The sequence below is a fragment of the Bufo bufo genome, chromosome 4 (genome assembly GCF_905171765.1).
Source record: "Bufo bufo chromosome 4, aBufBuf1.1, whole genome shotgun sequence".
NCBI classification, from domain to species: domain Eukaryota; kingdom Metazoa; phylum Chordata; class Amphibia; order Anura; family Bufonidae; genus Bufo; species Bufo bufo.
This window is the reverse complement of record NC_053392.1, coordinates 8,393,197-8,415,577: the sequence shown is the minus strand read 5'-3', so window position 1 is coordinate 8,415,577 and position 22,381 is coordinate 8,393,197. Positions and strand designations below refer to the sequence as shown.

Below are 22,381 nucleotides of genomic sequence, written 5' to 3'. Positions count from 1 at the left end.
ACCCATGCCACACTGAGATACCTTGACGGTGGTGCATTGACGGTGGTGCAAAAAGGCTCTGATGTGTTCCTGACAGGAATACATTGGCTAAAGTCTTAGTTCTTAACATCAGCTTAAAGGGTTTGGCCAGTATTGTCAGTTGCATATCATTGTGGTGCACCTTTCGCAGTGATTTATGTATTTTTATATTCACATCCATACATTATCCTATCTTGTGTAGGATGCCATTGTGGTGCATGTGGTCCGTTGCCGACATCCTCCATTGTATGTATTTTTGCTGGGGATTGCCGTTAGCAACAGATCACATGCGGAGGAATTATAAAAAACGCCACAGTGTTTGGGGTTTTTGAGCATTTCCTCCCATTTAGGCCACTTTATTTTAGTTATTTTTATATGTTTAGAATGTGCCATTGCGTACTGCTGGTAGCATTCTGTTGCACCTGGTAGCCTGTGTCACATGGTCTGTTATAGGTGGGGCTTGCAGCTTTATCATCTCTCCCACTACCTGAGTGATTTCACTTTGGAGGTATGTGGGAGCATGGCTTTAAGTTGTATCTTAGCACCTCTCAGACCGTGTTCACACACCGTAGGTAGTCTAGTCGTAGGAACCCATGCCAATATAATAATAGCAAAGACAGGTGCACTCTGCGGTCTTACTAAACCCTCAAACTGATGTTAAAATTGAGAGATTAGCCAACATATCCTACTGTGGAGGACATGTCTGAGCCCAAGCACCGTGCCAAGGTTTCTCAAGTAGCTCGGGACCTACCACTCATCTACCTGTGCCATATGGGCAATACCAAGGACCAGTGGGCAAATTACAGGAGCGTAAAGTCGACTCACAGACAACTCACCAGTTACCTCCAGGTAGGTCAGTGTTAGCTACTTGAGAAACCTTGGCGCGGTGCTCAGGCTCAGACATGTCCTCCACAGTAGGATATGTTGGCTAATCTCTCAATTTTAACATCAGTTTGAGGGTTTAGTAAGACCGCAGAGTGCACCTGTCTTTGCTAATATTATTATATTGGTTATTACATCCACATAATTGCTATCCTGTGTAGGATGTCTATTGTGGTTCGCTGCGGGCATCCTTCACTGTATGCATGTAATGACCGGCGTCACGCAAAGGGAGGGAAATGGGAAGGCCCTGTCCAAGGGAGAGGGAAAGATGGTGACCCCTGACTCACCTTGCGGCTGGCACCTGACTGCCCTGACGTCCCTAGACGGGTTCCTCACCCGTACGCCGATCACGTGCCTAAACCCTGGCTTTCCCTAAGATGAGCCCTATGTAGTGAACGGGGCGGTGGGATCCCTAGTCCGCACCACTAACACTAAGAGGAAAACACCAAGGAGAGGACAGACAATACAGACAAACATTTAATCCCAGGTGGGCGACAACAGCAGACCACCAAGGCCCAACAGGGATCCGGAGGGTAACACTCTGGAACAACAACCAGGGATCTCAGCTACACAGCTCCAGTGGGTCAGTATAGAAGTCCAGGCAGGAAGCTCTATATCTGGCAATCTGGCAACCAGAGAAGTGAGAGATGGGAATATAAGGAGGTTGGGATTGCTGGACAAGAAACAGCTGAGGAGGAGAAGCTACGGATCCCTGAGCCAAAAAGGATTGCAAGGCAAACCCAGAAAGCTACCATTAACAAACAGCCCTGTCTTTAGACATAGAGTGCGCAGCCACCCGCTGCGACTTCCTGACCCCGGGTATAACGGAGTCAGGCGTGGCTCTTGACACCCTCGTGACAGTACCCCCCTCTCTACGAGGGGCCTCCGGACACTCAGGACTAGGTCTCTCAGGATGAGAGGCATGAAAAGCCCGAACTTACCTGTCGGCGTTTACCTCAGACGCTGGAACCCACATTCTTTCCTCGGTACCGTAACCCCTCCAATGCACCAGATATTGAAGAGAGCGGCGGACCCGACGAGAATCAACAATTTTGGATATTTGAAACTCTAGATTACCATCCACAACAACAGGAGGAGGTGGCAGCGGTGATGGTTCTAGAGGTGGAACATACTTCTTGAGTAACGACTTATGGAAGCCGTTATGGATTTTAAAAGTCTGAGGTAGCTCCAGGCGAAAAGCCACGGGGTTAATGATGGCTACTATTTTGTAAGGGCCAATGAACCTAGGACCCAGTTTCCAAGAGGGAACCTTTAATTTAATATTCCTAGTAGACAACCACACATAGTCATTCACTCCTAGGTCCGGACCTGGCGACCGTCTCTTATCAGCCATGCATTTATATTTACCTCCCATATTTTTCAAATTAGCTTGCACTTTCTGCCATACAAAAGAAAGAGATGACGAAAACCAGTCCTCTTCGGGAACCCCAGAAAGTACAGAATTGGGGATGAAAACCATATGCACCAAGAAATGGTGACTTGCCAGTAGATTCCTGACGGCGATTATTTATGGCAAACTCAGCTAACGGTAAATATGATGACCACACCTCTTGGTTTTCAGACACAAAACATCTTAGATTTGTCTCAAGGTTTTGGTTGGTACGCTCAGTCTGTCCATTCGACTGAGGATGGAAAGCTGAGGAAAAGGACAAGTGTACCCCCAAACGGGAGCAAAAAGCTTTCCAAAATTTAGAAATAAACTGGGTTCCCCGATCCGAAACAACATCGGAAGGGACTCCGTGAAGCTTCACGATTTCACTGATAAACACCTGAGCAAGAGTCTTAGCATTAGGTAGTGCGGGTAACGCAATGAAGTGTACCATTTTGCTAAACCTGTCCACTACTACCAAGATAACAGTTTTACCCGCAGACAAAGGTAAGTCAGTGATAAAATCCATTGACAGATGTGTCCATGGCCTATTGGGAATGACAAGTGGCAATAAAGACCCTGCAGGACGTGTATGAGAGACTTTCGCGCGCGCACAAGTAGAACAGGAAGACACAAAATCCATTACATCCTGACGCAACCTTGGCCACCAAAAACGACGAGACAATAGCTCCAAGGTTGCTTTACTACCCGGGTGCCCAGCAAGTGCCGAATTATGATGTTCCTTTAATAATTCGAGACGCAGGTTTAACGGTACAAACAATTTCTCTGAGGGGCAAGAGACCGGGGCGTCCCCCTGGGCCTCTAACACCTTCCCCTCCAGAACAGAGTGTACCGCAGAGACAATCACTCCTCTTTGTAGAATGGGTACCGGATCACTCACATTACCCCCTCCAGGGAAACAACGAGATAATGCATCTGCCTTGGTATTTTTTGCCCCAGGACGATAGGTAATAACAAAGTTAAACCTGGTAAAAAATAGCGACCACCTAGCTTCTCTAGGGGTGAGACGCTTAGCTGATTCGAGGAAAAGAAGGTTTTTGTGGTCTGTAACAGTGACGGGGTGGATTGCCCCCTCTAAAAAGTGACGCCATTCTTCAAACGCTAGTTTAATAGCTAATAGTTCACTATTGCCAATATCGTAGTTCTTTTCTGCTGCAGATAGTTTTTTAGAAAAGAACACACAAGGACGCCATTTGCCAGGAGACGGACCCTGAGACAATACAGCCCCCACTCCCACCTCTGACGCATCTACTTCAACAATAAAAGGCTGGGAGACATCAGGTTGGATTAGTACAGGTGCCGAGGTAAACCTCTCTTTTAGAGAGGAAAAAGCATTTTTAGCGGCGTCAGACCATTTAGATCAGTCCCCTTCTTAGTCATGTCAGTAAGGGGTTTGACAATCACCGAATAATTTTTAATGAACTTTCTATAGAAATTTACGAAGCCCAAGAACCTTTGCAATGCTTTGAGGTTCTCAGGAAGATCCCAATCTAAAATTGCCTGGACCTTCCTAGGATCCATACGGAAACCTGAAGCAGATAATAAATAACCTAGGAACTGTATTTCCTGAACGGCGAAGACACATTTTTCAATTTTAGCATATAATTTATTCGTCCGTAGGACCTGCAGTACCTGTCTGACATGCACCTCATGTGTTTTCAGATCAGACGAATAAATTTAAATATCATCTAGGTATATGACTACAAACCTGCCGATGAGATGACTAAAAATGTCATTAACGAAATGTTGGAAGACAGCAGGAGCATTGGTCAGACCGAAAGGCATGACTAGATTTTCATAATGCCCCTCAGGGGTGTTAAAAGCTGTCTTCCACTCATCCCCTTCCTGGATACGAATCAGATTGTAGGCCCCCCTAAGATCAAGTTTGGAGAACCACCTAGCACCCACAATCTGATTAAACAGGTCAGGAATGAGAGGAAGAGGGTATGGGTCTCGGATGGTTATCCGGTTTAATTCGCGAAAATCTAGGCAAGGACGCAGGCCCCCATCTTTCTTTTTAACAAAGAAAAACCCTTCAGCCACGGGTGAAGAAGAGGGTCTGATGTGTCCCTTAGCCAAGCTCTCGGAGATATAATCTTTCATGGCTTGTCTCTCCGGACCCGAAAGATTATATAACCTGGTCTTGGGTAATTTTGCACCGGGAATCAGGTTAACCGGGCAATCATAAGGACGGTGAGGTGGTAACTTCTGACAACCCTTTTCAGAAAAAACGTCCTCAAAGTCCGAAACAAATGTAGGTAGGGTAGCTATGGAGGCAACTAAGCAATTGCTATTTAAGCAATTTTCTCTGCAATGCTCACTTCACTCCAATATCTCCCTGGCCTGCCAATCCACCGCTGGATTGTGCGCTACCAACCAGGGAAGACCCAACACCACAGGAGTTGGAAGCCCCTCCAGAACATAACATGAAAGCCACTCGTTATGGTGGTCCCCTACCCGAAGGTGTAAGTTATGGACAATGTGAGTGAGGTTTCTCTGAGACAGAGGAGCAGAATCAATAGCGAATATGGGAATAGGTCTCTGTAGCGTACAGAGAGACAAACCCATAGTGTGGGCAAAATGGGCATCTATCAAATTTACTCCTGCTCCACTGTCTAGAAAAAAAGAAATAGTCTCCGTCTTAACACCAAAAACAACAACCGCTCTCAACACAAATTGCGATGTTCGGAATGGAGGAAACGTATACCCCCCGGCTGACATCCGCCACACAGCCTGGGGTTAGTAGTTTTCCGACGGTCTTTTGTTTTTGAGAAAGGAAGGACAGACATTAATAAAATGACCCCTCTCCCCACAGAAAAAACAAACCCCACGCCTACGGCGAGCCTCAGGAGGACGGACCTGACGAGTAGTTCCTCCTAGCTGCGTAGGCTCGTCTAAGTCCGTACAGACTAACTGCTGCTTGGGAGGGGTTACCAGTTGCTCCGGATTTTTCAATCTGTCCCTAAGACGTCTATCTATCCTGATAGAAAGGGACATAACCGCATCAAGGGAAAAGGGAGTCTTATACAGCGCAAGCGCATCCTTAATCCTTTCGGATAACCCAGAGCAGAACTGACTCCTGAGAGCCGGGTCGTTCCACTGGGTATCCGTAGCCCACCTACGGAACTCTGAGCAATACTCCTCTACTGGCCGCTCTCCCTGTAGGAGTCTCCGTAACTTTGATTCAGCCAGTGCGATTCGGTCAGGGTCATCATATATGAGACCCAAGGCCCCAAAAAATTCATCCACTGACCGGAGAGCCTGGGAATCAGTGGGTAAAGAGAACGCCCAGGATTGCGGGTCCCCCTGAAGCAGGGAAATAACAACCCCCACCCGCTGTTCTTCGTTACTAGAGGAGTAAGGGCGCAGTTTAAAATATAATTTACAGGCCTCACGGAACGGCACAAATTTGTCCCTTCCCCCAGAAAATCTGTCAGGAAGAGCAACCTTGGGTTCCGCAACAACCTGGTTACCTGTAGCAACCGCTGGGCTTGCGGTCTGTTGCAATTGCTGCTGTTGCTGGAGGACCGACGCCTTCAATCCTGCCACCTCCAAAGACAGGCCTTGAAGTTGCTTTGACAAAGCAGCAATTGGATCCATACTGGATTCTAAGTAGGTAGAAAGAAATTTTTTTATTTTTTTTTAACCTACACAAAATAAGGGCCAGATATAATGTAATGACCGGCGTCACGCAGAGGGAGGGAAATGGGAAGGCCCTGTCCAAGGGAGAGGGAAAGATGGTGACCCCTGACTCACCTTGCGGCTGGCACCTGACTGCCCTGACGTCCCTAGACGGGTTCCTCACCCGTACGCCGATCACGTGCCTAAACCCTGGCTTTCCCTAAGATGAGCCCTGTGTAGTGAACAGGGCGGTGGGATCACTAGTTCGCACCACTGACACTAAGAGGAAAACACCAAGGAGAGGACAGACAATAAAGACAAACATATAATCCCAGGTGGGCGACAACAGCAGACCACCAAGGCCCAACAGGGATCCGGAGGGTAACGCTCTGGAACAACAACCAGGGATCTCAGCTACACAGCTCCAATGGATCAGTATAGAAGTCCAGGCAGGAAGCTCTATATCTGGCAACCAGAGAAGTGGGAGAGGGGAATATAAGGAGGTTGGGATTGCTGGACAAGAAACAGCTGAGGAGGAGAAGCTATGGATCCCTGAGTGAGCCAAAAAGGATTGCAAGGCAAACCCAGAAAGCTACCATTAACAAACAGCCCTGTCATTAGACATAGGGCGCGCAGCCACCCGCTGCGACTTCCTGACCCCGGGTATAACGGAGTCAGGCGTGGCTCTTGACACCCTCGTGACAATGCATTTTTGCTGGGGATCGCCATTAGCAATAGACCACAAGTGCAGGATTTGCTCCCCTGTACATACATGCACAACTGCATGTGGGTTTGAGCACTTCCTGCCTGTTTAACACCACGCCATTTTTTTTCCTTTTTTTTTTTTTCAGTTTGTTTGCATATAGAGGAACTTCAGCTTGAGGGATTAGCCAGTGTTGTCAGTTGCATATCATTGTGGTGCACCTTTCACAGTGATTTATGGAAATAATATACCCAAGAAACGGGAGGGATATTTTCTCAAAAAAACACTTCTCTAATTTGGCATACAGGCAGTTTTCTATTAATCTCTGGAGCATCATGGAGACATGCTTGTGATAACTTTCTAGATCAGATGAGTATAAAAATATCATCCAGATAGACAATGACACAAGAATAAGGGAGGTCCCAGAAAAAGTTATTTACGAATTCCTGGAAGACCGCCAGGGCATTGCTGAGCCTAAATGGCATAACCAGGTACTCATAATGACCATCACGAGTACTTAAAATGGTCTTCCATTTATCGCCATCCCAGATCCGCATAAGATTGTAAGAGCTGTGTAGATCCAATATTGAGAAGATCTTGGCACTACACAGGCAATCAAAGAGCTCTGGGATTAATGGTAGAGGGTGTCTATTCTTTACTGTGATTTTATTTAATTCTCTGTAGCAGTACTTGGACTGAGGGATCCATCCCATTTTTTTACGAAGAAGAACCCGGCTCCTGCAGGTGATGAAGACTTACGTATAAAACCCCTCTCTAGATTCTCCTCAATATCAGACATAGCTTGAGTCTCTGGAACTGAACAGGGGTATACAAGACCTGTTGGTGGAGTGTTCCAGGTAACAGACCAATCGGACAGTCATAAGGCCAATGAGGTGGCAAAGTCTCTGCTTCCTTTTTATCTAAGACATCTGCATAACCATGGTACGCAGTTGGTAATCCATGCAGACTTGTCTGAATACTAGTAGACCAAATAGGAAGCACTTTAGACAGACATCGGGTATGGCAGGCTTAACTCCAGTGCAATACCTGTGCAGAGTTCCAGGACAGTGTTGACAAAGCCAGAGAAGACCCAAAAGTAGTGGAGTAGTTGAGACGGGCAGAACATAAAAGATCACTTTCTCCATATGGAGGATGTCTCCTCGAAGTTTCAATGGTTCTGTGACATACTGTACAGTCTCAAAAAGAAACCTCCCATCAATGGACGTCAAAGTTAAGGTCTTCTCTTGACAGTTGGACCGGTATCGGTCCACCAATGCCTGATGTAGGAAATTACCTGCCGTACCAGAGTCTATGAGGGCCTGCACTGTGAACTGTTTACCTTCAAGCAACAGTTACACTGGCATAGTCAATTTTGGAGATTAAATCTTCTCCTATGGCCATCTCTCCTACAGACCCCAGGCACTGGCGTTTCCTGGCTTATTAGGACAAGTACAGAGAGAGATTGCCTTTTCTCCATAATATAGACAAAGTTCATTAGTACATTATGCTGTCATTCCTCAGCAGACAACCTAAGCCTTTGCTGCCGTTCCTCAGCAGACAACCAAAGCCTGTATACCTGCATGGGTTCAGGGGTTGAAGGCAAAGGAGACAGAGGTCTCTGGTCGGTCGGTGCTAGGCGAGGAGATCTTCTTTCACATGCCACTTCTTTAGAACACTCATGGAATTGCAGATCTATACGGGTGGCAAGGGATACCAGAAGATCCAATGAGTTTGGAGCATCACAGCCAGATAATTTGTCCTTGATCTGGCCTGACAAACCCTCCCAAAAAGCTGCCACCAAAGCCTCCTTATTCCAACCCAGTTCTAAGGCCAGCATTCGGAATTGGATAGCGTATCGACCTACAGAGAGACTGCCTTGACGTAGTTGTAGTAGAGAGGAAGCATCCGAGCTCATCAAAAACTTTTCGGAAAGTCTCCAAGAAGTCTCTCAGGTTGTTAGTCTCCCACAGTGAGTTTATCTAGACCAGAGCTTCTCCCGAGAGATGGGACATCATAAAGGCCACTTTAGAGCGGTTGGTCGGTAACTGATAAGACAGCTCAAAGTGCAGGGTACAATGGTTTATGAATCCATTGCTTGGGATCTCCATCATAAGTTCAGTAAGTCTCCTCTAGTTTGGGTCAGCGGAGTCCATGGCCTGAGCTTATCTTAAGACAGTGGGTGTGGACCCACTGTGCCAACTAACCAGTTTGGGCTAAACCTAAGGGCATTGTCCTGGCGGTTCCCTGGTATTCACCGTTTAACCCCTGTACAGGGATCTGGACTTGTCGCAGGGAATCAATCAGGCTGCTACCTCCTAGAGTAGTCCTGTTGTAGTTGCTGCTGACCTCTGAGGGTCAGAGACAACGGTGCGAAGCACCAATTACTCATGCAAAAAACGTAATCTGAACACAGTCCAAAGTCAGGGCAGGCTGAGTACTTGCGTATTCCAAATAACAGTTCCAAGGTTGAGGCAGGCAGAGTACGTGCGTAGTCCAGGTCACAGTTCCAAGGCCGGGGCAGGCAGAAAGAAGCAGAACCGGTAGATAGACAATGTATGGTGCACGGATATCCAGACAAGAGATCAGCCTCACTGGTTACTAGCAAGTAGAAAACCTCAAACCTCAGGCGAGCAGGTGGATCCACAGCCCGGCTAAATAGGGAGGCTGATCAGAAACGTAACCAGCACCTGGACAGGGGGAAAGGATTATCTCTCTCAGTGCTGAAAGGAAGTTCACTGAGCACTATTGAATAGAGCGATACCTGCTCTTGCCAAAGCAAGACAGCGGCAGGCATGGACCATCGGCGTGACATACAGTACATGGTCTCTCTGCCCACTCTGATGCCAGTTTTTGTGCCCAGAACCAGTTCGGGCCAGGCTGAACTCCACTGTATCTGATGCAGGGCAGCACCCTTTGTATGTTGGCAGTGCGAGATCACTGGCCAGAATTAGTTTAACCCTTTAAATCACACTTTTTTGTGCCTATTTTAATGCCATTTGTGTGCCCGGCATTTCTGCAATTTTTTTTTTATTACTGACGATAAGGTTTTAAAATTCATTTAAAAAAATTAAAAATAGAAATGATATGAATAAGAAACTGAAGAATAAGAAACCGACGTCAGCCTTGTATCGCTTACGGAGTTTAAACACTACCCTTAAGTGCTCCTCCATAAAAGCTCAACCCCCTCCTGCACTGATCACATGACGATGACATCATCACAGATCTTTCATCACCACTTCTCTTCACTGCTGAGCTCTGCCCCCTCCTTTACTGATCACATGACAGTGACATCATCCAGGTCTTTCACCTCCACTGCTGAGCTCCGCCCCTTGCTCTGATCACATGATGGTGACATCATCACAGGTCCTTCGGCTCTTGCAGTGCAGCAGATACAGAGCAGGTCCTGGTAGGTAGTCATTGCTGTGGTGTCTGGAGCCTCTTCTTCTCTCTGGTATCAGCCATTAGCAGAGTCCTGTATACAGAGGATATATATATATACAGCCCTCGCTGGCTGTGGCCCCAGGATCATTCACACTGGCCCCTTGCCGGGGACTAATGAAAACAGTCAGCGTGTGGCCCCGGTAGAAGGTAAGTGCACATCAGACGGGTTTTGTGCAGTTTTTGGCTCTGTTTCGGCTGCGGTGATAATAAGGTGTAGTGGTGAGTGCTGGGGATAAGACCCTTCCCATTGTAAAAGGGGAAATCTGCCAAGAATTCCACATCCTAATAGGAATGAACTGGACGTGGAGGATTCTCCCCCAGTAACATGTATTTGGAGGGGGGGGGGGGGGGGGGGAGTTAGCCGTTCCTCCTTATTGGGGGAATCCGCAAAGAAAGAGGGGGTCAGTCAGCACATCCCAATGCGCAGGGGCACATTGCTATGGCTGAAAACAACACTGTAAAACAAAACATGCAATGCAACAGCTCTCTGCAAACCAAATAAAGTACAAAAATGCATAATAATTGCTAATGCTATACTTCTAAATTAGAGATGCTTGGCAAATACATTTTGTACAAAATTATTTAAGCCCGTCTGCCAAACGTCAAGGCGATCTCTGTAAGACGGGTTCCTAACACTAAATTCTACCTGTTATGTGCCATGACGGATACCATACAATTCAGGGAGTGTAGGTTCCACATGCATGCTTTTTGGCACCAAAGATGACAGAAATTAAGGCAGGCCCAGCATGCATGTGGGACCTACACTCCCTGAATTGTATGGAAGCCGTCATGGCACATAACAGGCAGACGGGCTCAAATAATTTTGTACAAAATGTATTTGCCAAGCATCTCTAATTTTTAAGTATAGCATTAGCAATTATTATGCATTTTTGTACTTTATTTGGTTTGCAGAGAGCTGTTGCATTGCATGTTTTGTTTTACAGTATTGGGGGAATCCATCACTCCTAATCTTGTAGGGATTGAAATTTTTTTTTTTTATGGAGAGATCCCACAGATAAGTGGTGACTATGAGGAGAAGTGCTGGACACTGTGCGGAGCCGATTCTGCTGGGGGATATTTCCAGTAATGAAGAATTTGGGGCATGATGTGGAGTAGAAATATCCGGTATAATCCAGTAATGAGGCAGGCACAACATGGAGTAGAAATATCCAATATAATCCAGTAATGAGGCAGGCACAACATGGAGTAGAAATATCCGGTATAATCCAGTAATGAGGCAGGCACAACATGGAGTAGAAATATCCAATATAATCCAGTAATGAGGCAGGCACAACATGGAGTAGAAATATCCGGTATAATCCAGTAATGAGGCAGGCACAACATGGAGTAGAAATATCCGTTATAATCCAGTAATGAGGCAGACACAACATGGAGTAGAAATATCCGGTATAATCCAGTAATGAGGCAGGCACAACGTGGAGTAGAAATATCAAATATAATCCAGTAATGAGGCAGACACAACATGGAGTAGAAATATCCGGTATAATCCAGTAATGAGGCAGGCACAACATGGAGTAGAAATATCCGTTATAATCCAGTAATGAGGCAGACACAACATGGAGTAGAAATATCCGGTATAATCCAGTAATGAGGCAGGCACAACGTGGAGTAGAAATATCCGTTATAATCCAGTAATGAGGCAGGCACAACGTGGAGTAGAAATATCCGTTATAATCCAGTAATGAGGCAGGCACAACATGGAGTAGAAATATCCGGTATAATTCAGTAATGAGGCAGACACAACATGGAGTAGAAATATCCGGTATAATTCAGTAATGAGGCAGGCACAATATGGAGTAGAAATATCCGGTATAATCCAGTAATGAGGCAGACACAACGTGGAGTAGAAATTTCCGTTATAATCCAGTAATGAGGCAGACACAACATGGAGTAGAAATATCCGGTATAATCCAGTAATGAGGCAGACACAACATGGAGTAGAAATATCCGGTATAATCCAGTAATGAGGCAGACACAATATGGAGTAGAAATATCCGGTATAATCCAGTAATGAGGCAGGCACAATATGGAGTAGAAATATCCGGTATAATCCAGTAATGAGGCAGACACAATATGGAGTAGAAATATCCGGTATAATCCAGTAATGAGGCAGACACAATATGGAGTAGAAATATCCGGTATAATCCAGTAATGAGGCAGGCACAATATGGAGTAGAAATATCCGGTATAATCCAGTAATGAGGCAGGCGCAACGTGGAGTAGAAATATCCGGTATAATCCAGTAATGAGGCAGACACAACGTGGAGTAGAAATATTCGGTATAATCCAGTAATGAGGCAGACACAACGTGGAGTAGAAATATTCGGTATAATCCAGTAATGAGGCAGACACAACGTGGAGTAGAAATATCCGGTATAATCCAGTAATGAGGCAGACACAACGTGGAGTAGAAATATCCGGTATAATCCTGTAATGAGGCAGACACAACATGGAGTAGAAATATTCTGTATAATCCAGTAATGAGGCAGGCACAACATGGAGTAGAAATATCCGGTATAATCCAGTAATGAGGCAGGCACAATATGGAGTAGAAATATCCGGTATAATCCAGTAATGAGGCAGGCACAATATGGAGTAGAAATATCCGGTATAATCCAGTAATGAGGCAGACACAACATGGAGTAGAAATATCCGGTATAATCCAGTAATGAGGCAGACACAACATGGAGTAAAAATATCCAGGATAATCCAGTAATGAGGCAGGCACAATATGGAGTAGAAATATCCGGTATAATCCAGTAATGAGGCAGACACAACATGGAGTAGAAATATCCAGGATAATCCAGTAATGAAGCAGACACAACATGGAGTAGAAAAATTGAATTACACTTACCAGTAATTGGGTTTCCTGGAAGTCTCCACAGCAGCACACCTGAGATTGCTCCTCCTCTGTTAGGGACAGGAAAAACACATTTAGAGAAGTTAAACCCCCCCCCCCCCCCCCCTCTTCCCATTATCCTCAGTGTTTTACCAAGACCCAACGGCAGACTATTGCTTCCAATTTAACCTTTACTTCAATCCACCAAATTTTGCACCTCAAACCAACATAGAAAAAGAGATGTACAACAAAAGGGAGGCTACTTATGGGTGTTGTTGTCGAGACTTTCAGGAAACCCAATTACCGATAAGTGTAATTACTTTTCCCCCAGTCGTCTACACGACGGCACACCTGAGAACTAACAAAGATATATCAGGGAGGGTCAGCAGCTTGTAAGAGTTTGCGACCAAAGGCACAGTCTTGATCAACCAATACATCTAGTTTGTAATGTCTAGTAAACGTATGAACTTTTTTCCACGTTGCCGCTCTGCAGATCTTATCATTATATTTCTATTTCTATAGAAATAGAAATATATTTCTATAATGTCCTATATGAGGCTTCTGAGTGAGTGTGACTGAGTGAGAATTAGGAAGCCCCCTTGCTGCCCCAGAGAGTACACATAACCCTTCTTGTGCTCCACACCGTCATTGTGCTCTTAATACAGTAATGGTGCCAGACTGCCCATACAGTAATGGTGTGCTCTTCTGTGCTCGCTATGCAGTAGTGCCTCTCTTTGTGCCCAAGAAAAGAGTGAGGTCCCCCTTTGTGCCACCACATTATAATAAAGTCTCCAAATTCCCACAATGAGCTGTCAGAGGCTCTTGCTGTCAGCTATCTGTCAGTGCCCCGGCAAAGGTGATGCAATGACTTCTCTGTAGTGCACCTTTTCATCATTGGAGTGCTTCTCACCTCTAGTATGTGACAGGCCTAAAGCAGCCTGTGGGATACTAGAGTAAATGGCGCAACAGGGACCTGTGGGTCCCATTTCCCTACTGGGCTCATTCATGGTTGCAAGACCCCCCCCCCCATCTTCCAGTGACTGCAATTGTTAAGCCACTCCTGAGAAGCCCAAGCCTCTCCAGTCTCAATAAGTTCCCTTCTGATTCTTACTAATGCTTCATCATCTTCTCTTCTCATAAAGATGCCTGCAGTACTAGGAGCCTCCAGTTCATGATTTCTCCTCTTCTTCTGAATGACCCACTAAGGATGGACAGGAAGGAGATCAGTAGAAGAATATTAGACTTCACCTTGGAGATCATCTCCCTGCTGAGCGGAGAGGTAAACTTTTCTAGATTTCTCTTCTCTTTATTGTATTCTTTAACCATTCTGTCAGACATCGGAAAAGAGAATCCATCATAGGAAGTGATAGGAAGAGTCCAGGAAGTGATAGGAAGCCTCCAGACCTTCCATGTGACGGATAACGTGAAGATCAGTCACCAGTATGGTCAGTGGTGTATCATGGGGACCAATAGTAATGTTGTAGGAGCCATGAGAAGGTAAGTAGGCACGTTGTACCCAGGAGGAGAGGAAGCAGAGGAGAAGATGGCTGGAGTGTGGCCTGGAGGGAGAATTTCTACCACTAGTTTGACGTCTAGATGATACTGGACTAGAACAAGGAAGCGTCCACTATGTCTAAAGGAAAAAAAAGGCTTCTCCTCAACATAGGAGTCTTTACTGTAAGAGCAGTGACACTATGGAGCTCTCTTCCAGAGGAAGGAGTCATGAGGGATTTACTAGAAAAGTCCAGAAGAGGCCTGCAGGTTTGGAGGGTAATAATATTCCAGCTTCTAGTGATTACTAGATTACTGGAGATGGGGCCATGATCCAGGGAGGGATTCTGAGTGTAGATCTGGCGTCAGGAAGGAATTTATTTCCCTAAGTGTCTCTCTCCATCCACAGGATTACACCATAGTGAAGAAGACATCGGGGGGGACTCCCATCATCCATGAGTCAGAAGTGTGGACCCCCATCATAGAGCCTCTACCCCTGATACATGAGAAGAAGATCCTAGAACTCAACCACAAGATGATTGAGCTGCTGACTGGAGAGGTGACACTGCTGGGAATGTTGGGAAATTCTCCAGTAACAGCACTGGAGGAGTCTGGGTGATGACGGTGTCATTGTGTTGTCAGGTTCCTGTAAGGTGTCAGGATGTGGCGGTCTATTTCTCCATGGAGGAGTGGGAGTATATAGAAGGACACAAGGATCTGTACAAGGATGCCATGTACAAGGAGGCCATGATGGAGGCCCCCCGGCCTCTGACATCACCAGTTAAGAAGAGACGAGGTGAGAAGAGGCCGTGTTAAAGTCCCAGTCCGGTCATGTGCAGTGTGTACACGTGTGTAATGACATGTAATGTCAGAGCGCCACATGTTATTTTCTGGTCACATCACATTAGAACATACATTTGCTGCACATGTCAAACTTATCCATAGGCTTCATTCACTCCAGGCACATGCAAGATGTCTAACAAATAGACCCTCTTTTTACCTCCATCACTTTTCTATGCAGAGACATCCTGCAAGCACATGTATGCCACACCATATAATTTTTAAGTTAGGGAACGTTCCTGATATCTCCCTCTGATGGAGGGTTCAGACATGGTGTGAACAGATGCTCACATGACTCAATAGATCTCCTGCCCTTGAGCAGAGGAGATAAAACTTGCTATACAGTTTTGGTCAACATTATTTTCGCCCCTGAATATTACGTGCACCATGTAAAATATCTCCTGAAATAAAGTGTTCAATGAAGCTGGTTGGATCCATAGAAACTCATATATCTTATACAAGAAAGCACAAAAATGACATATTCCGCAGCGCTGTACAATCAGAGGATTCATGTACAAACAGAGTCATAAATAACATAGCAAGAAACAAGTCAAACAAGAGGAGTGAGGGCCCTGATTGCAAGAGCTTACAATTTGTAATTTATCAGCAATGTTTCCCCTGCCCCCACCTTGTCGGGGCCCACATGGCGTTAATTAGCCTATGACTGGCGACTCTGATGCTTTAAACTATATTTTTTCTTGTTCACACTGGTAACGACAAGAGCTGTCTGAGTAGACCAGAAACGCCATCATCACCAAGCACGAGCAGTCCAAAGGGTAGAAGACCATCTCCAAAGACTCATACAAAAGCTTGTTTGAAATATTGCAAAGAACGCATGTACAGCATTTCGACATTTACATGCAGCGATCACCTCCACAATATGAGGACGATGGATGGTTATTATGATCACTTGTCCTCATACGTTTCTGGACAGCAGAACGCTCTTTAGACAGCACGACCTGTTGCCCAGAAACAATCATTTACTTGCCAGCACTAACGACATCTTCACTCGATAAACGAACGTTTCCCTTGTTCATCGGGTGATCGGCTGCACCTTTAGACAGATTGTCGGGAACGAGCATTTGCAGGAACGTTCGCCTGAATATCTGCACATGTAACTCTGCCATTACAGGAATTGTGAAATCAGAGGATTATCAGAGTGGTTCAGAGCCAAATGTGCTCCCAATTGTAAGAAAACTAGGTCAAACAAAATGGGTTCTACAGCAGTATAGTGACCTACAGCAGACATTCAAAAGTGGACAGAAATGGTTAAGAAGGAAAAATGGATGGTTTTAAACTAATCAGCGATGAGTCGTGATCTCAATAAAAGTGAGAATCTTTGGATAGGTGAGAAAAGGAACCTGCAAACATTCAGTAGCTCGAGAGAAGAACTGCTAGAAGCTCAAAATGGGCTCCAGAAAACATGTAGAAGTATTAGAGAAGGGGCCTTCAATCCCATTTATGTCATTCACTATTTTTATGCTTTATTTAGTTTTTCGAAGTGACCACATGTATGATGATGGGTCAGATTGTATTGATCTGAACAAGATATTAAATATTCTAAAGATACCGAGTTTATCCAATTATTTCTGCAGATATTGATTTCTGTATACAAAACAGTCAAGGGTGTCAATAATGTTGACCACAACTCTACATGGCTGGAGGAGAAGGTACGATGGTGAGGAGCAGAACATTGTTATATAGGCCCCCCATCATTAAACCTAGAAGTGAAGGAGCTGAGAGAAGAGTCTGATCTATAGAAAGATCTACAGGAGGCCATGTATTCAGTCACTGTGTGCTTGTGTCTCCACAGATGGATCCAGGAGGAGAAATCCCCCCAAGAGATGTCCCCGTCCTCTGTATTCCCAGGACTGTCCAGAGGAGAAGCTCCCAGAGAACCATCAGGTAGATGGAGCTGAAGTCTCACCAGAATCTGACCAGAAATGGATTGAAACAAAGATCATTTTAAATTTTTCTTCTTTAGGATGAAAATATCATTAAGATTCAGGTTAAAGATGAATCAGAAGAGGAGACGGATTTAAGGGGCGATCAGAAGTGTAAGGAGCGGATGCTGTCATGTCTGTTTTCAAGGTCACTGGGATACTACTTCAATCATCTCATTATCACATGTAATTAATCTATCTTGTCCCTGTGTGTTTCCTACAGATAGACTCAGACTCAGAAAAAGAAATCCCCCCGAGAGATGTCCCCGTCCTCTGTATTCCCAGGACTGTTCGGAGGAGCAGCTCCCAGAGAACAATCAGGTAGATGGAGCTGAAGTCTCCCCAGAATCTGACCAGAAAGGGATTGAACCAAATATCATTTTACATTTTCTTTTTGTTTAGGATGAAAATATGATCGATATTAAGGTTGAGGTTATAGATGAAGAAGAAGAGGAGACGGATTTATGGGGCGATCATCAGTGTAAGGAGAGAAGACCATCATGTCTATTTTGAGGGTCACATAGATACATGTAATAATCTCTCCTGTCCCTGTGTGTTCCCTACAGATGCAATCAGAGAAAGAAATACTCCAGAGAGATGTCCCCGTACCAGGACTGTCCAGGACTTTCTAGAAGAGAGGGTCCAAGAGAACCATGAGGTAGATGGAGCTGAGCCCTATACACATCTATATAGGGGGGTCCTGCATTCATAGAGGGGACATAGATTGTGGGGGTCTCTTATGTGGATCTGTTAGATTTCCCACCTGTCTGCTGTATTGTAATGAATTATTACAGATGACAAATCAGATGGAAGATCTGACTATTATTAAAGTGGAGGATGAAGAAGACTGGATGATGGGCGATCCCCCGTGTATGAGTGATGAGGAGGAGGATGATCCAGTCCATGTGACCACAGGTATGGAATAATGAATGGGGGAAGTGAATTAGGTGGTTTCCTAAAGTGAGGCTCCACCTTGTAGCTCCCGTAAAAAGGTTTTCTGAGATCACAGATTTCCTGGTCTTGTCTTAGGATAAACCATCAATATAGTGATGCATAAAAAACTTGTTCCAAACAAGGCCTTTACATCACTGTGTAGTCCTAATTCTGGCCAGTAAAATGACATTTTAAATCTCCTTAATGTTTAAGGTCAAAATTTGTAAAAGGTTAAATATTGTACCAGAGTACAGAGGGCTATAACACCTTCATTGTAGGTTTAGATTTATTTTGGGGGTGCCCATATATAGGTCTGGTTGATTTTTTTAATTGTTGGTTTAAAAAAAAAAATCACAAAATCAATTTTTTTGATCCTAACAGAAACTCCCAGTAAGAACTCCAAGAGAAAAATTATGTTACCAATAAAGTATGAAGAAGATGATGAAGATATCACGCAATGCTCTTCAAGAGAAAATGACATTACCTGTAATGTACATCCAGAACCTCCCAGTACAGATCCATCATATAATCCTTCTAATGATGAGGAACCTTCTCCTGACCCTGACCGATCACAGATTACCACAAATCCAGATCTATCATGTAATCTCTCTAATCATGAGGAACCTTCTCCTGACCAATCACAGATTGTTACCACAGATGCTGGTCCAGAAGTGGACACAAAATCTGAATGTGATGAGGATGAAAAACCGAATACAAAAGTCTCAGGTCTATTTATACTCAGAAGAAGTCCCCTATCAGAGACATCATACATCTGTTCACATTGTGGAAAAAGTTTTACAAATAAAGCATATCTTCTTGCACATCAGAGAAACCACAGAGGAGAGAAGCCATACATATGTTCAGAATGTGGAAAATGTTTCATCTATAAATCACAGTTTGCTAACCATGAGAGAAGTCACACAGGAGAGAAGCCGTATGCCTGTTCAGAATGTGGGAAATGTTATACAAATAAATCAGCTCTTATAAAACATCACAGAAGTCACACAGGAGAGAAGCCATATTCATGTCCACAATGTGGGAAACGTTTTATAACTAGAACCAGACTTACCGATCATTACAGAATTCACACAGGAGAGAAGCCGTATTCATGCTCCATATGTGGGAAATGTTTTACACAGAAATCAAATCTTGTTAGACATGAGAAAATTCACACAAAAGAGATTCGGACAGAAGAGGATTCAAATTTTGAAATTCTTTAGAGGATTCACTGAGAAGAAACCATATTCTGTAGGAAATGTTATAAGAGCAAAACAAGGATTTTTAAGTTTACCCATTAGGTTATTCGTAGACGCTGAATATCCAAATAAGATTTTTTTTTTTTTTTGGGTGACATTAGCCTGGATCTGCCAGAAACCCACATTATATTAACTTTGTTAGACATGGTAGCTCAGTGGTTAGTATTGTAGCCTTTAGGTCCTGGCTTCAAATCTGACCAAGGGCAACATCTGCATGAAGTTTGTATGTTCTCCCCATCTTTCTGTGGTTTTACCCAAGTTTCCTCCGACATTCCAAAATATACTGTGAGCTTAATTCAGATTTTACATTGTGAGCCCCAATGGGGACAGGTACTGGCGTGTCCACTAAGGTCAACTAACCGGAATCTATGGAGGCAAAGTACAGTGGATATAAGGAAGAATAGAAAAGCCTTGTTTAATGTCAAAGAGCATTCAGAGTGACATAGCGGAAAAGGAAGGACACCTCATGTACACTTTCTTTTCCTAACATATGTGGACATATCGACATTTCATCTTAATTCAGTAGATAAAGGTGGTGGACTTAAAATATGAATTAATCATAATATTCTGCTTAAACAAATAACATCTGCTATTTCCTATGACTGGTACTGGCAAAAAAATCCTCCAGCAGGCATTTATTCTAAGGTCTCATTCACACTTGTGTATTCTGGTCAGTATTTTATATTATTATCTGTAAGCTAAAAATAGGAGCAGCTCCAGAACATGGAAGACGCTCCCAAGCAGTTTTACGTGCCCCCAGCAACTTGATTTAGAACCAGACCTTGATTTTCTCATTCATCAACTCTCAGCCATTCCTTGGTGGGCTTCTTGCTATGTTTAGGGTCATCGCCATGTGGCTAGGTCTTCTTTGAGCTGATCTTCAATCTTTTTGACAGGTGATCTCAAGGTAGCCACCAGCAACCTTTGATACAATGAAGAGTTCATAGTGGACTCTGTGATGATAAGCTACTTATGTGGTAAAACCCAGAACATTTCCCCCATCATGCTCCCATGCCACTATCAGGGTTTTCTGGTGGAATGGTATTTGTATTTTTTTTATTAAACATGTCTTCTAACTCTTTGGTTGAAAAACTGTGCTTCTTATCATAGCAGATTGTTTCACAAGTCCTGTTACATGTGTTCATAGGTAACTGAAGTCCTCAGATTTTATTCTGGACAGAACATTTTCTTTTAGAATACCCTCAATCTTGTTTTAGTTTTTGTAACTTTTTGGCAATGGTAGACATTAATAGTGAGAAAGCGACCTTAAATTCTGGGGTTCTTAGAGGCCTATCTCAGCATCTTGTGTTCTGCTTTGATCTTGTGGAGACAGAATGGCCTTAGACAATTTGTAGTTATATGAAATCTCCACCTGTAGATGGTTTTCTGGAGAGTGGAATGATCGATATCCTATTATTTGGCCATTTTCTCTTTCCAGATTCATAGCATAGGCACCTATAACCTCTCTGAAGGGCTCAGAGCACTTAAGATCTAGGCATGGGGTTACCACACACTTCCTCAACAAAGTACCAGAAATGTTTTATATAGCACTGACATATTCCGCAGCGCTATACAGACATTATCATTGCTTTCTGTCTCCAATGGAGCAAACAATCTAAGTTCCCTATCAGTATGTCTTTGGAGTGCAAGAGGAAATCCATACAGATGTTGTCCTTGGTCTGATTTGAACCTAGGACTCCTGTGTTGCAAAGCAGCAGTGCCAACCACTGGGCCAACGTGCTGCCCATGTATGAATGGTACCCTAAGGGTTAGACCAGATGTGGCAGAAGAGATTTAGCAATAAACGCCACAGTGTTTTAGAAGATTGCTAATACACGTGATGTAGGCGTGACTGCAAAGGGTTAATTTAGTCCACTTGATCTAGTGCTTACCTTTCACTCAGGCTGCAACCTGAGCATAAATCTTACCCTAACACAGTCCACACTCCCCAGATTTACGCTGCCACCATGTATGGAATTCCATGCCAATAGATACCCCAACGTCCACTCACTTCTCTCCAGCGGTCAGACGGTGAGATGCACTTTACAAGGCAATGGATCCCTAGAGCAGACAGGGACTAACATGAAAGCAAACACTTTAATACCAAAAAGGGTTCAGAGCTTACAAAAACAAAAGTACAAAAAAAGACAAAATGACACAAAACAAGCAAAACTGTTATAAAAAACAATGGGAGAAAAGACAGAAAAACTTAACTTACAGGATATAGTCCTTCTGAATCCTTGGGGGTGGGAGGAAATGTGGAAACACACTCAGATTTCGGCTGACTCCCCACGTGTAGCACTGTTCATGTAGTCAGCTCCTTCTTTTATCATTTCGGTCCTTGGCTCGGGTTTCAGAGATGCTCTTCAAGTCCCTTGTTGGTGACTGAGGAGGCAGGTCAAGTCCCAGGAATATTAATTGGTATGTGTCACGGTCCCTCCCTTGACAGAGGTTAGAAGATCTTAGAGACTGGCTGCCCGTGAGGTTATCTGACAGCCTCTCTGTTTTCACTTTGCAGTGTTGTTGGTAATGACCACACCTCTTCTCTCAGGTGCAGCTTGTGGTCATTACTGCTCCTCTATTTAGTCTGGACTCTCACTTCATACCATGCGGTTGATATTATCTGCCTGGAGTTGGAAGAGCTGGTGTGTGGTCCTCATCTGAGTTCCTGCTGTACTAGGGCTCAGGCAGACGCTGGTTCGTTCATCTGGGAAGGAACCAGTATTCTCAGACCCTGTCACTACTCCTAGGGCTATTCAGGGTTGCAAGGGCCTAGGTTTATGGTGTATGAATATTCCCACCTTCAGGGTCTATTCATACTGACAGGAGTCAGGGCTAGGTTTGGGGTTTTCATAGGTGGTTACCGTTTCCCTTTCCCTATGGGATACTATTTCTGCACTGGTCGGAAAACTGCAGGGACTGTCTTTGGAGGTAGCTGACCTTCGCACGACCGTCTCACAGATCCAGAGACCACAGGCGTCT

General features: G+C 44.4%; 2 protein-coding genes and 1 long non-coding RNA gene across 4 annotated transcripts in view; 2 read left to right on the top strand and 1 right to left on the bottom strand.

The window, feature by feature from the left end:
* Positions 1-22,381, bottom strand: part of LOC120998324 (aspartic and glutamic acid-rich protein-like) — a 2,513,920-nt gene that overhangs the window by 673,038 nt on the left and 1,818,501 nt on the right. The window lies entirely within an intron of this gene.
* The window catches only part of LOC120998305 (gastrula zinc finger protein XlCGF26.1-like), a 4,064,644-nt gene that overhangs the window by 3,130,725 nt on the left and 911,538 nt on the right, over positions 1-22,381 (top strand). The window lies entirely within an intron of this gene.
* LOC120998445 lies at positions 17,130-17,834 on the top strand. Of its 2 annotated transcripts, none has more exons than XR_005778391.1 (3): positions 17,130-17,172; positions 17,252-17,324; positions 17,434-17,478. It is a non-coding gene; the product is annotated as an uncharacterized LOC120998445 (long non-coding RNA). The 2 variants fall into 2 exon arrangements; XR_005778390.1 differs by lacking the exons at positions 17,252-17,324; positions 17,434-17,478 and adding exons at positions 17,613-17,691; positions 17,777-17,834 and having other exon boundaries at positions 17,133-17,172.